Source organism: Dasypus novemcinctus, chromosome 13 (genome assembly GCF_030445035.2).
Source record: "Dasypus novemcinctus isolate mDasNov1 chromosome 13, mDasNov1.1.hap2, whole genome shotgun sequence".
In the NCBI taxonomy this organism is placed as follows: domain Eukaryota; kingdom Metazoa; phylum Chordata; class Mammalia; order Cingulata; family Dasypodidae; genus Dasypus; species Dasypus novemcinctus.
Window position 1 is genome coordinate 32,713,802 of NC_080685.1, and position 13,285 is coordinate 32,727,086.

The window sequence follows — 13,285 nt, forward strand, 5'->3', positions numbered from 1 at the left end:
TATCCTCTAAGGAAGAGCCCTTTCATGTATTTTTAAAAGGTGCCCGAAGCTTTCTCTGAAGTGCATAGCTTTGGCTTTTTCTGTTTTCCCTCAGCAGTGACTTGGGAGTAGGACTGCTTTCACGCTCTCCTCTCTCCTTTTCATTTAGTCTTAATTTGTGCCGATCGAGGCAGCTTGCAAGTCTCGCTAGGTCATTTAGACACATCTTTTACCCTTGTTTCTCCTCAAGCAATTAACAAGTATCTTGTCTAAAGTTTTGTTTTTGTTTTTTGTTTTTTGCCTTTTTTCCTTCCTTTAAGGCTCGAGCAGTTCAACTTTATCTTTATCCCCACTCCCGTATTTCTGAGTTTCCAGGCCTAGTTTCACTCCAAGGGCAGAAGAAAGGGAGCAGTAGAGATCCAGCAAAGGTTAAATAAATGAGAATAAAGAATATGGGGGAGGTGTAGGAGAGATGGGATTGAAGGAGAATTGAACATCTTTAGGATAAAGAAGTAAACTTCATTTTGACATTGCTCTGGTAACACCTTAATGTCCTTTTTGCCACAAAAACATGGCACCATCACCACTAGTTGTTAAAGTTGGCTTCCAGTTTTGGATATGCTGCTAGCCATTCTCTAGTTGTTGATAAACGAAATACTAAAATTGATTGCTCTTAGCTTAAAGTCGCTGCCCCTATTCAGAAAAAGAAAAGATGGATAACTTTGGTGAAGTAAGAGCTTTGCTAGTCAGAAAATCCCACTATGTAGGTGAAGGAAATAAGGAACAAAATTCAAGTGCCATAGAAGGACTACCACTATCTGTAACTAAATCATGACTTTTTTGAGTGAATGAAATATCTATATATCCTTTGTATTTCCTGCATAGTATCTAGATCAATGTCTTACTCCATACAAATGTGTGATGTTTGGTTGAATGTTCCTTTAAAATGTTGGGGTTTAGGTAAATGATGAAAATTGTGGTTAGGTCCTACTGCCTTCATCTCCTAGTTGTGTGACCTATAGTATGTGCTGATGAAGTTGTGAATATTGCAAGAGATTAGAGCAGAAAATAGCACAATATAAGTACGGCAGGTCAATAAATGTTGGCAAAAATAATCATAAGAATCATCATTAGAATCCTCAAATTCTTACACTACCTGTGCATATCTTAGTAATTGTGTCAGCTCAGAAACCAGAGTGACCAGGAATGAACAACTTTTTCTGAAAGACTGAAATTGGAAATCTTTGGCTCATAGCCCAAATGGTCAGGTATTCTACAAAGGGCCATAATCCAAAGTATAGTGACTCTTTCTGCATATTCTTGTTCATCCCAGACTCCTAGGGGTTCTCTGCTGCTGCTTTAGGGCTGATGACATGACATTTGTAATTAGGGGCACAAAGGATAACTTACACAAAGAGATAAAACAGGTTTCTCTTTCTGACAAGTCTGAATTGATACCCTGAGAAATGTTTCTATCTCAGCAGAGTTCTAAAGAATTTTTACATTAAGAATGCAATTAACTGGCCTGACACTCAGCAGGAGAATTTGGGTTTGATGAAGCAAACTGGAAATTCCCTAACAATTAGTGGGTCTGGATAAGTAAACTGTGTGCTGGAAACCTCTCATGGTGGTAGAATCTGGGGAGATTGGGATGGCTAGGGATTTCTTGTCCGGTGTTCCTAAGATCCCTATCTACTATCTCCTTTACCAAAGCACTGCTGCAAACAGGCTTTCACAACTTGGAGATTCTTTTTTGTCCCTGAAATAGGAAGAGCATGAACTTTTTGAAAGCACAGAGTTGGAAACACTAGGACAGTCTAGCAGTCAAGACTGGTTGTAATCTCTCTTGAATTTCCACTTGCTCAAAGCCCTCTTTGTCCAGTGACACTGCCCACCCCCTCCCCATCCATCTCCGTAATTTTTCCATATGCCTAGGATGTTTCTGTTCTAAATCACAAACCCTGAACTCTGCTCCCACTGTAATACAGCTACTCCATTGCTGCTTAGATTAAGAGAGGAGGAGAGATAAGAAAGAACTTTTACATTTCTTCCAAACTCTCCTGGCTGGTTATGTGTGGTTGTTTCTTCTCTGGATCTTTATTGCTCTGGTTTTCATTTATGCACTTATATTCTTCACACCCCCAGATTTACCCGGACATGTATATGATATAAATGCTTTCCTCTGTACTCTTGTAGTAGATTACTGTTCTTACTCTACCATCTGTTTGTCATGTACATATTTGTTCTTCTTAGTGTGTTTATCTTAGATTGCAGGCCCTCAGAGTTTAGAGCTGTAGTTGGTAGATCCCCACACTGCCCAGAGCAGTTCCGTGTCATTATTTGAAATGCTTAATGACGACGATTTCCTTTTGTATTAACATATGGGCTAATATGCTCCTGAGACTTTTTTTCCCCCACCCTCTCTCAGTCTCTTCTAAGTTTCCCAATAAAGAGCAGGTAGCCTCTTTTTGCCAAATTGTTCTTATTGAACTTGGGTTCAGAAAACCTGAGTTTCAGTCCCAGTTCTTTCTAAGAAGAAACTAGCATATGCTCTAAAAAACTGCTAAACATCTCTGAGTTCTAGCCTCCTCATCTGTAAAAGGGAGATTGATGTCCTTGATGAGGACAAAGTGTAATAGCGGCTGTGGCAAGTTTGTAAACTATGAAACCCTTCACAAAGGTCAAGGATCATGATTATCTTTGCTACCGTCCCAAACCCCAAACTGCTTTTGATATCAAGAACTCAAGTTTAATGCAGTTACCATGTAATTGCACAAACTTTAATGGATTTAATGTTTCAAACTTGGACAGGAATGTAACAGAAAAAGAATTTTGCTCTGGGAATGAGGGTTGTTGTGTTTCCCATCTAGGACTATTTAATGAGGCCTAGCTTGGAGGCCTTTATTTTTTTAGGAGGTACCAGAGATTCAACCTGGGACCTTGTACATGGGAAGCAGGCCCGCAACCACTGAGCTATACCCACTCCCCAGGCAATTCCTTTTTAATCACTCTGGACCTTGGCTTTGCCATCCATGGAATGACCATGAGAAGAACCTCCAAGAAGACAAGTACTATAATATTAAAACATTATTTATATTGGTGAAATCAAAGACTGTAAGGTGTATGCTAAATCAACTTCTACTCTTTGTGACTCAGTTTCTCCTTCAGTAAAGTAAAGATAAATTATGATGAGAGAATAAACCTTCACTAAACATTATTTGCATGTTAACATATTGGACTCAGGTAGCTCATGAGATCTTGTGTTTTGGTTTATTTTTCCCCTCAACCTATAGTTGTTGTGCCAGTAGAGGAATTAATGTCAGTAACATGATTGGGGATCCCCAGATTAAAGGTTAAATGAGTCCAAAGCAGAAGTAACTTTGCCCAAAGTTACAGCTCAGCTAGGAGGAGCAGAGAGCCTGACTGTTTACTTAGCCGTGACTTGGGGACTCAAGGATTCTCCCCGATTCCACGTCCACCACAGTCTACAAATACCCCTTCCTCTCATTTCCCCTTTTTAGGCTTTGGTTCCCCACTCTGAAATCGACACAGTGGAGAGGGTAGTGAGAGATCACGAAGGAAGAGAACTGGAGAAAAGGATTAACATGAGGAAATGGCAACTTAAGTATTTTGGCTTTTTTTTTTTCCTGGCAGCCTAAGGGAAAGGTTCCCTGAAACAAATGTTTGATTGCCAAAATCTAAATATTTCTGAAGGCCTACTTCTTCCTGGAAGCCTGCTGAAGTTAATTAGAGCAGAGGGTTAGCTTTTCCTGGTCTTAACCTACCTCGCATGGGTTTTCCAAGGCCCTGCATTTATACCCTACTCTTAGAATACCTGAAACCTTGACCTCTGTATCGCATAACTTTTTGTTTTCTTTTGTATTTATTCACTGTTCATATCTGGCTCTCACTGTATTCTCTTTATCATTGTCCACATCATTTGTCATCCTAAGAGGGCAGAGTCTGTGTCTCTCTAAATTCTCATTATAAAATGGCTGATAAAAATGATAATCACTGTAATAGAGACTTGGAGATCATAGTCTGGGAATTACAGTAAAGGTTGCAGTGAATGATAGAGTCAGGCCTCTAATCAAGTAAATTAAAAAGACTTAAGAATATTTTAGAAAAGTTTTGCTTTACTATCTGCCTGTGTATTCATGGACTTGTACATCTTAAAGCTGGAATGAATATCAAGGTCTCCTCTCCCACCCTCTCATCCATTGTCACCCAGCACCTCACAACAATGGGAGTTCACTACTTTGCCTAACAACCTATTTAATGTTTATGTTTTGTGAAATATATCATACCTACAAAAGAATCTATGAAAACATGTATATCACTTCTACAATAATAAAACAAAACACTCATATACTACTTTACCACCCAGCAAGGAATAGAAATTATCCTACTCCAGAAGTCTTCCATTTTTTTGCCCCTCACCTCCCCCAATTTCATCCAAGTTTAATGTTTAGATCACCCTAATTGTAGAAAGTTCTTCCTTATATGGGGCTGAAATCCCTCAGCACTTTAACCCATGACTCCTAGTTCTGGGCACGGGAGCTATGCCAATTAATTTTAATGTTTCTTCTATGTGACAACTCAAGGGCTATTTGAAGGCAGGTACTCTGCCTTCTCTAAGGAGTTGCCAGGAGAAACATCTTTAGTTTCTTTCCTCTTTAAATGTGGCTTCCAGAACCAAACGGTCTTATGTAGACATGGTATGACTAGTAAAATATAGAGTGAAACTGTTCCCTCCTTCAATTAGACACTTTTTTTTAAGATAGCCTCACCTCAGGATTAACTGTGTCAGAGGCTACAGCATGCTGCTGAGCTGATAGTCAAAAATCCCTGCAGCATTCTTACAGGGACTTTCTTCTATTAATGCCAGACTTTACATTAGTTACATTAATTCCTGTCATTTTATTTTATTTTGGTCTGATAGTCATTCCAGCCTGTCTACATCATCTTGATTTATTAAAATGAACAATATTGTCTAATTTATTGATAGTGAGGCTCTACTTCGAACAAACAAGAAAAGAACTTCGGCAGAATACATTAAAGCACACTATGTTAAACTACTCTAAACCCAATCAAATATTTTTTTAAATGGCTCCTAAGTCACTGAAGGATCTTGCAGTATCTCTTGTCAATTATTCTACCTTTGATCTTTGGGATGCTTGTTAGAATTTGGATTCTGAATAGCAGAGAGCTTAGTGCATGAGACTTTGGCAGAGTTAAAGGTCTTGTGGAAAGCAGAGAACATCAAAGTAAAGCTAGTCATTATGTTGGCAGTAGGGAGAAGGGAGTAGGAGTTCATGTACAGTGGTTGGACATCATAAGGAACTGGGAATCTATCATTCTGGCATCAGTTCAGAAGGCGGAACTTCTAGATACATGCATTGCCAGGATATTTCTCTCCCAACAGTAGGTTATTGTAATGGGCTTGGCTAATGTGCTTGCAGTAATGTGTTAAGACCAGGTTCATTGGCACAATTTAAAAAAATCACCATCATTACAATAACAGGTCTTGATTTTGCTGCAAAAATCTGGGCTGCTAATGCTTTCCTCTAAGGAAAGAAGAAAAACTCAAAACTTGGAAGGAAAACACCTTAGCGTGCACCTTCTTCTATCTGTTAGGAAAGCCCCTGGGGCACAGAGAACAGGCACTGCAGAAGCACAAATAAGCACACAAGTGCCATCTTGTTCAGTTTCTCCTTTATGCAGATACTGTTTGCAGACCAAATCTTCTCCTGCCCCTGCATGCCATCCCGGTTCAGAACAGTGCTAGTTTCTCTTGAGTTCCTCATGGAAAATATTTTGCCCTGAGACTGCCCCTGAATCCCTGAAACACTAATTGAACCTGAAACGTTTTAATTGAACCTCATTACTTGAACCTTGTGAGGGAGGCGTGGATCCCCTGGGTCTGAAATAGGACGAGAGGAGACTCAACTCAGGGTTACACAGTTTGTCTCCCGGTGCCAAAATACACTGCCTCTGGGAACCCAGTTACTTGTGGTGACTTTGATTTTTTTTTTTGCTTCTCCTGTTCCCCATTTACTTCAAGTAATTCATATCTTACCAGTCTGAGTTCTCTTGATGAAGAAAGAGAAAAGTAGGAATTAGATGGAAATAATGAGACTCTCACTGACATTGGCAATGGCCTGAACTTGGGGTGCCACCACCAAACTAGTCATTTCTCTCTGCCACTTAATGCTGTTTGTTTGTTAGGGACTTGGTTCTTTCCCATTCCAAAGAATGTGGAAGATCAGATATAGGGGGTTTTGTGGAGGAAAAGTGACACGTGCTAGAAACCAACAGTTGCTTCCTATACTCCATGGAACCAAATTCAGACATCATTTTAAAGACATAAAATCTAGCTCATCCTTATATTTGCCAGCCTATCTTTACTCCTCAGGTGAAATTACTCGGAGCATAACAGAGCATCATGGTTCCATTGACCCAGTTCATCAGGATCATTCTTTATTAGAATACAAAAGCAGACAACTATGACATAATGTGGGAGCACAGTGCAACAGATGCTTTTAGTAATCTATCCAATAGTCATTCTCAACCCTTTCTGGCTGGCAGAGCCCTCTTTCCATTACAAAAGCAAAACTCCTTTCCCAGCTATCCTTGCAACTAGGAAAAGGGCATACTACCAAATCCTGACCTGTAAGTCTACTGGCCAGCAGATTTTCCACCTGAAAAGAGAGATCCCCAGAGGGGAACTCCTATCTTTGCATCTTCTTCCTGAACTTGGAATGTTGTCATATGAGTTTGGTGCTGCTGTAGCCATCCTGCAGAAGGGCTGAGAGAATTGCAGAGATGCTGACTTAGAACCCTGACATTGTTGAGCCAACCCTGGAACTATCTACTTGCAGACTTCTTGTGAAGAGACTTTAAGCCCCTATTGTTTAAGCTGCTTTAGGTGTGGGAGTTGTTACTTACAACCACAAGCATCCTAACTGATACATGCAATGATAGAGGCATTGTACTGTGGAGATAGGGTATTGCAGGGACACCAGGAAGAGGTGTCTAGATGGCAACTAAGCTGGGTCTTTAAAGATGAACAGAAAATCAAATAAAGGGCCAGAAAAAGAGAATTTCAGGCAGAGAGCATCATAACGAGAAGAAGCAACCATGTGGGACAGATATGTGGGAGAAACTTAGTACCCTCAAACCTTTGGAATTATGGGAGTCTAAGCCTGGAGCCACTAGTGGCAAGATGTGAGGCTGTGGAAGTTGGTAGAAGTTGGACTGTGAAGTGAGGCCTCGATTACTGCTAAGGAGCTGCAACTTTTGTCTATTGGCTTAGAATGACATATGGAGGATGGATTTGAGGGGGACAAAACTGGGGACAGGCTTCCTAATTAGGAGATTTATGAGAGTTCAGGAGTGAGAGGAGGGAACAGAATTAAGGTAGTATAACAGAGATGAAGAAGAACAGGCTCATGCCAGAAGATTGGGGCGGCACACCCGGGTGATTATTGTGCTGTCTGGCAATCAGACATGAAAGGTAAATGACTATAATTTGTAAGGCAGCTGAGAACAGAAAGCTGAACCTTATGCTAAGTGCCAAAACGTTGTCTATTTTTATCGCTTTTTATGAAAAATTAAGAAAATGTACTACCTACTTCCCTATCTTCTTCAATAGAGTTTACTCGATGCGAGCTAACCTTTTCTTGATGACTCATGGTCATCATTATGGAAAAGAGAGGTATCAGCCATGGTGTAGAGGAAAGGGATCTTGTCAGAAATCAGAAGATCAGGGTTTATTCCCAGCTTCACCACTTGCTAATCTGTGTGACCACAGAAAAGTCACTAAGCCTCTCTGAACATTTGATTTCTCCTCTGCTGCCTACTTCACAGGCTTGCTGTGGAGACAAAATGTGATAATGTGTGTGAAAGGGCTTGGCAAACCACAAGGCACCGTACAACAAGGTATCATATCCTTTAAAGTGCAGTAACACAGCACAATACCATGTCTACTTTTGAGTCCTCTTGTCTTCCGTCTCACTGCTAGTTTGCTTTCTCTTTGCTCTCCAAATTTATCCCTTGCTAGAAGGCCTTTTACCCACACTCCCCTTTCTTTTACAAGGTGCACGGGTTGGGAAGTCAGAGGTCAAACCTCTCAAATACTTTGTTTGGTGTGTACCAGTAAGGCTCCGTGTGGAGGCCAGAATCTCTCTGTTTCAAGAGATTTGTCTTAGCTATTTTTAGGTGCTCAAAGGCCTATTTCACTTCCGGATTTGGTGCTGCATTCCACAGAATTGAGCTTGTCAGAAGTCTGACTTCCAGTTAAGTGGGGTGTAACTACGGTGCTTTTATATTGCCGTACGAACTGCTCAGTTTTCACTCCTTCTGCTTAGTTATTTCTCTCTCCATAACCAGTTTTCTGTGGTATCAATATGCAGATTTATCCTCACCATCGACCCACACACCATGACATAAATTAAAACATAAACCATGACTAACTTTTCAACAGAGGAGATTTCTTGCATTCCCTTCCTTAAAGATTTAGGGTTCCTGAGCTTCCCTTTCCCCTCCCCTGCCATCTGAAGGGTCCCTTGATTGGCATGTTGAGGGGCTTCCAGCTCCCCACACTCATACTGTGGCATAAGGATATGGGTTATTCATTAAAATAATAGTAGATAATTAGATGAGAATATAGCATAGTGCTTAAAGCCTGGATTTTTGAGTTGGACTACTAGAGCTTGGGCATGTTACATAGTCTTTCTGGATCTTAAATTTTCTCATCTCTAAATAAGTATTACCTTGTTGCAAGGAGTGAATCTAATAGTGCATATAAAGTACTTAGAATGGACCCTGGTACAAAGTAAATGCCCCTTAAATAGAAGATAATGATCTTAATAAGATAAGGAATCAGCCCTGGAAGATCATAAGGCTAAGGAGAGCAGGGTCTGGATTCTTTAGGAAAAGAGAAGATAAGAGTTGTTAGGAGATGAACTATGGAGGAGCCTAAAAGAGGATTGGGCATTTGGCTAGAGTGGGCTCTAGACCGCAGGCTGGATTTAGCATTATTCAGTGAGAGCAACTCCTGATATCTGACCAGGCTGGGCTAAGTCGGGGATCTAAGAGGGGAACTATCTGGGAGGCTGAGGTGTTTTATACCTTCTTTAGGAACACAGCCCAATCTGAAACTTCAGACTTCATAGCAAGGAACTCTTCCTAGCTTACTTCTTCCCGGTCTTTCCCTTCTTCTCCATATCTTTCTTTCTGAGTTCTTATCAGGTTACCCTGTGGTGAATTGAAGATAGTCACAAAATCTTTGATAATCTTCTATTGAGAGGTAGGTTCTGTTTCCCCCTTTCCTGAATCTTGGCTGGCCTTTGATTGCTTTGACCAATAAAAGTATGTAGAAGTGACACTGGGAGAGTTCTGGGTCTAGTCTTTCAGGGAACTGGCGGCTTCTACCTTGCTCTTTTGTAACCTTGAGCTACTAAGTAAGAAGTCCAGTCACCCTACCAGAGGAACTATGTAGAGAGGAAAAGGCACCCAGCTGTATCTCAGCCAAGGAGCCAGGCCTGAGCACCCAGCCTTGCTGAGCCACCAACTGAATTCCACTGCAGCCTCCAATCAATGCTGGTGGAGCAGAAGAATCGCCCCACTGTGCCCTGTCCAAATTATCAACTCACAAAACTGTGAGTTTAATTAAATGCTTCTTGTTTTAAACAGCTAAATTTTGGAGTGGTTTATCACATAGCAATAGGTAACAGAACACCCTCAAAGGTACAAAATAAGGTTTATTTGGAATATTTTGAGTGAATACCAGGGAATTTTAAGGAAGAAGGGCTCCTTATAACCCATCAAAGTATTCTTGAAGATAATTATTGAAACAGGGAATACAGCCAATCACACTATCACTCCTGATAATGGGTCTAAAGTTCAATTGACCTAGGAAAGGCAGGTGACTAAAACTCACTTCACTCCTAAAAGAATGGACTCTATTAATCAAATTATATCATGTGTGGTAGAAAACTTGAGGGGAATATTTGGAGGGGAGGCCAGTGAGTATTAGAAGAGGGTAGAAGGGACCAGGGCTGAAAGAACTAGGAAGAGGACCGCAAGACAGTTTCCAGAACTTGATGGTTTTGCTTGGGACCTGTGTTATTTTCATTTTAATCGCAGGTGGACAAATAAAAGCTCTACCCAAGGTATTTTGGAGAGTCCAGCCATATACACAGCCTGGGATGTGTACACACCATCCTCAGCACTCAGAACCCCAAATCAGGATAACTAAGTCTTGGAGAAGTTAACTTACTTGCTCATGTCATCCAACATGCGGTAGAGCTGGAATTCAGATCCTGGCTCTCCTGGGCTCTTTTTCAGAAGGAGTTTTCTAAAATACTGTGATGTTTCCTTCACCCTTCTTTTTCTAGGACAGAACACTGAAGTAAAGATTATCTTCCAGTTCCCTGAAACCCTGAATCCCAGGAGTTCAGGCTTTCTGAGTGGTTACTTTCTATCACCCACTTTGACAGAGAGGGAAACAGGACTGTGAAATGAGCTTGCCCAGAACTCACAGCTCCAAAAGCAGAATTGGCATGGTGGGGAGACTTTTAAGGGGGGGTCCGGTGGCAGTCTTCAGCATGCACGTTCTAGGTGGGGTATGGCATCTGCTTCCCCTGAGTGGGTGGGGGAAACCAGGAAGCAATGAGAAAACAGGGTCTGAGAAATTGTATAATGCTGCTCATGGAATCAAGGAGAGAATGAGTAGAGGGGACGCTTGTCAAAGAAGGCCTCTTGGAGTAGGCTAAAGGCATGTACCGGAAAAGAGGAGTGAGAGAGGATATTCTAGGAGCAAATGTCTTGTGCAAAATTTCCGAGGCAGAGATGAGCAAGTCATGTTCAAGGCATGATAAGAAAATTGCCTGAGATAGAGTGCAGGCGCTTGCTGAGGAGGCAGGAGAGGTACGATTAAGGAAAAGGGGGTGGGGGTGGGGAGGGTAATTAGTACGGGAGGGAGGTCTGGACTCCCAGAGCCTGAGTCCTCTGAGGCCAATGCCAAGCCTCCAGCTCCTCCCAGTTCCACCCTACCTTCCCATCTCCCACCTGCTTCAGCAACAATCAGATCAGCCCTCCTGAGAGCCATGGTTTGCTGAGTGCTTACTACAGTGCCAGGCACCAGATGACGCTCTTTATGTGCATTTTCTCATTTGATCCTCCTGGAAATACAGAGAGGGGAGTCTGCACTTAGCAGTCTCACAGGAAACTGTGAAGTGATAACAACAGAGCTCGGAGCAGGTTGAGAGAGGTCTGGCAACTTGCCCTATGAATCCCTCCTAAGTGGTGGAGTAGAGACGGAGCCCAGGCTGTTGGACGCCAAGCTGTGTTTTCACCTTCATCTGTATTGGCTCCTGCACTGTGGCGGGGATGGCATGCAGGATCTGCCACGTCGTTTGTGACGCCCAGTGCAAAATGAAAGGGCAGGGCCCCTTGTTAAAAAATTATGAGGAATTTCACGACAGCAGAGTGCTAAGCGTGGGGTCCTCCTGAGCGCAGGACCTTGGGTGACTGTCCAGGTTGTGTGCTCCCAAAGTTGGCCCAGATCGCGTGGGTCACTGCAGAGACACGGGAAGGCTCAGACACCCTGGGCTTCAGTGCTGGCAGCAGCTGCTCTGTGCCCTCCCTGCCTCACTCCATCCTCTTGCAGATTCTCCTGGGGGTAAATCTCTCCTGTAGAGAGGACCGTCAATTAGAGTGGATCCATACAATAAGATAAGAATGTGGTTGATCACCTGGGAATCCATGGCTCTTCAATGCCCTTTTAGTCCCTAATTATGCCATGAACACTTATTGTGTGCCTGACACGCTGCTAAGTGATGAGGGGAGGAGAAAGAATAAATGAAGGGAAAGTTAAGATTTTTGCCCTCAAGGAATTTGTTCTCTGGTTGGGGCTATTTCTAAACAGTAAATAATTAGGAGACAATGCCAAATCATTCATGATTGTGTGACCAATTAAACAGGATCAGGTGCCAAAATATTTGTCACAAATATTACCTATTATGTGCTGTCTGAAAGAGGAGCAGCCAGGGCTACCTTGAAGGAATTAGGATGGAGGGCTTGGTGGGAGGTGGTACTTGAGGCCCAACTTGAAGGATGGGTAAGAATCAGCGATTCACAGGTAGAGTGTCAAGGGGGTGCAGATGTGAAAAGCGAGACGGGAGAAGGAGCATGGGAACTGTGTGAGCCTGGGAGGTGGCCAGAGGGGGGAAGAGAGAACTCTGGAGTCACGGCCAGGGTGAAGTCTGGCTCTGCGGGGAACTAGCTGCATGACTTGGGCCTTGATTTTCTCATAATATCATAAACATTGGTGTTTAGGGTTGTGTTAAGAACTAAGTGCAAGTAGGGTGATCAGCAGAGAAATGCACAGAGGAGTGGTTTAAAAATGTTAGCAATTGTCATGACTGTTAGGAAGATAACAGAGCATGGGTGAGTAGGGTTAGATGATGAAACATGCCTCGCATCAATTCCTGGCTCCAAACCTGATTAGCTGGGCTACCTTGGGACAATTTTCTTAACCTCCCAGAGCCTCAGTTTCTTCCTTTGAAAATAGGAATGATAATGTCTCCTACCTTGGAGGGGAGAGGCAAAGATTAAATGACATAACTCATATACAACCCTTAGTACAGGGATGGGCACATAGAGGTAATAATGTTAGCTATGATTACAGTGAATCCTCCCCAAATCTTGCCAGGGTTTCTATTATTCCCATATTATTGTTGATGAAACAGTCTCAAGGGTTAAGTAACTTGCCCCCGGCCACCCAGCCCTCAATGGCCAGCCAGAGTGTCATCCCTTTTATGAAGAAAATATAGAAACAGTCCAGACAGCCGTCCTCGCCCCGCAAGAGGAAATCTGTCCCTTTGATTTCCTAAGCACTCTGTGCTTCTAGTGTGATACTAGAGACTGGCTTACATGGCGTGACTTCCTGGAGGGCCAGACCCGTGTCTCATTCACCTCTGGGTGCAGGCCCCTGGCATCAGCCAGCGCTTCTCCTCCCTGGAAGGCTCTAGGAGAATGTGTGTGGATGTGAAATGAAATGAGGTAGTTGGGGTCAGTGTTTTGGCAAAGCCTTGATATGAGGCCCTATCTGGGGTGTCAGAGGCGAGAGTCAAAGATGACTTTGAGGTTCCAAGTCTGGGCGAGTGGGAGAATGGTGGAACGGTTGACAGAATGGGAAGGCGGGAGAAGCCGATGGCTTGGGATTGCAAAGGAGGAGAGAGAGGGGTGAGAAGATGCAAAGGTCAGGGTTGGACAGGTTGCCTTGGCGAGATGGGGACTG

At 42.7% G+C, this 13,285-nt stretch overlaps 1 pseudogene; it reads left to right on the forward strand.

Moving 5' to 3' along the window:
- Positions 1 to 13,285, forward strand: part of LOC139436212 (RNA-binding protein with serine-rich domain 1-like) — a 69,691-nt pseudogene that overhangs the window by 1,150 nt on the left and 55,256 nt on the right.